The sequence below is a fragment of the Tupaia chinensis genome, unplaced genomic scaffold (assembly GCF_000334495.1).
Source record: "Tupaia chinensis unplaced genomic scaffold, TupChi_1.0 Scaffold000037_22, whole genome shotgun sequence".
NCBI classification, from domain to species: domain Eukaryota; kingdom Metazoa; phylum Chordata; class Mammalia; order Scandentia; family Tupaiidae; genus Tupaia; species Tupaia belangeri.
Window position 1 is genome coordinate 1959396 of NW_006159481.1, and position 1857 is coordinate 1961252.

The 1857-nt window shown below is 37.9% G+C and overlaps 1 pseudogene; it reads right to left on the reverse strand.

Annotated features, from left to right (window-relative positions):
• Window positions 1–889: 889 nt before the first annotated feature.
• Window positions 890–1228, reverse strand: LOC106735050 (protein FAM32A pseudogene; annotated as a pseudogene).
• Between the last annotated feature and the right edge of the window lie 629 nt (window positions 1229–1857).

Below are 1857 nucleotides of genomic sequence, written 5' to 3' on the forward strand. Positions count from 1 at the left end.
ATGGTCATTCCCCGGGGGTGGGGGGGGTGATTTTTCACTTTCTTCTTTCTCTCTGTCTCTCTGTCTCTCTCTAGTGAGTACACTTACCCTATGTCAAAAATCTTAAAAAAAAAAAAAGAATATAAAGAGAATTCATCACAAAATATGAGAAAATACCTGAAAATTTTATTTCAGATAAGAGATTGGGAGCCAGAATATATAAGAAACACTATCAGCTCACTTGCAACAAAAACTCTAATCCAGTTTTTTTTTTTTTTTTAAAGGCAATTTACCTGAATAGATAGTTCTTAAAGAAAGAGATAAAAATAGCTAAGAATCATATGAAAAATGGTCAAAAATCTCTCATCATAAGGGAAACATAAATCAAAACCATGGTCAGATATCACCTAACCCCAACCAGAATGCTTTGGCTAGAAGAAAAACAAACAAAAATAAGTTCTGGCAAGATCATGGGGAACAGAGGACCCTTGTGCACTGCTGACAAGAGATGTAAATTAGTACTGTAGAAAACAGTAAGAAGGTTTCTCAAAAAACTAAAAGTAGAACTAATGTATGACCCAGGAATTCCACTTTTAGATGTACTCCAAGAAAAAGAAGCCACTCACTCATACATGTATGTATGTGTGTATATAGATATAAATACATACATAAATATGTATATAATATATATATATATGTATATATATATATATATATTTAATAAAAGGACCATCTTGCTTTTAATCAAGCTCCAGAATGAGGGTACGTAGCTTTGAAAAATGCTGCCCCAGCAGAAAATGCAGGGGTCTGTACAAAAGAGTATTTCTAGAAAATAACAAAGGGGTCAAACATAAGCCCAGCATTTACTTCTGCTTCCCCTTGTTTCTGCTCCATATCCAGAGCAAGGAGGCTACTTTGTCCAGCTGACTTTGGAAATGCTGTAATGCTCTGTCAGAGTATCCAGGTGTCTGTTGAAATCCTCTACTCTCTGCTTGTGTGTTTTGGATGCTTTCTTCAGAATCCTTTCCATTTGCCATTTCTCCTGCATCTTCTCAAATATCCCCTGGGCAGGGGTCCACTTGCCCAGGCTACACCCCTTCTTCTCCTCATTCTTTTTGCTTGTCCTCATCACTTCTAGGAGTTTTGCCTTGTCTTTGTCCTTCTCTTTCTTCTACTGTTTGATCAGGGCGAGCTCCATGACACCTTTTAGATTTAGGGGTCCCTTTTGGACCTCCTTGTAGTCCACCATGATGGCTGTGCCTAGTTTATCAAGTAGTCTGCCCTCATTCATGTTTATTACAGCTTTATTCACAATAACAAAGACATAGACTTAACCTAAGTACCCAAAAACTGATGACTGGTTTAAGAAAATGCGGGATGTATATACACTGGATACTACTCAGCAATAAAAACAATATTCTGTAATTTAAAATAAAGTGAACAAACCTAGGAGATATAATGCTAACTGAAATAAACCAGGCTATGAATGACATGTACTGTGTCCCCACTTAACAGATACTGGGTATCCACACTCAAAGGCAAAAACTGAAAGACTTAAAAGCATTTTCATGGAGAGGAATGATAGAGACCGGAAGCTATATGGGGGTATGGAAAGGGTAGCTGTGGAGAGATTCCGGAGGAGATGATTAATCAACATAATACACACAAGCAAGTGGAATAGATTATAGAACCTTTACCACAACAGAGTAAAAATATCATTGACAGGCCAGGTGGTGGCGTCATGCTTAGGGCAGATAGATCTCATATGGCTGACTAGCTGGAACCACATGAAAAACATGCTGAGTGTGCATGCTCAAAATTCCAAAAGGAGGGAGGAATGAAGGAAAAGGAATTGAGGTGTGACCATCACCCTTTTGG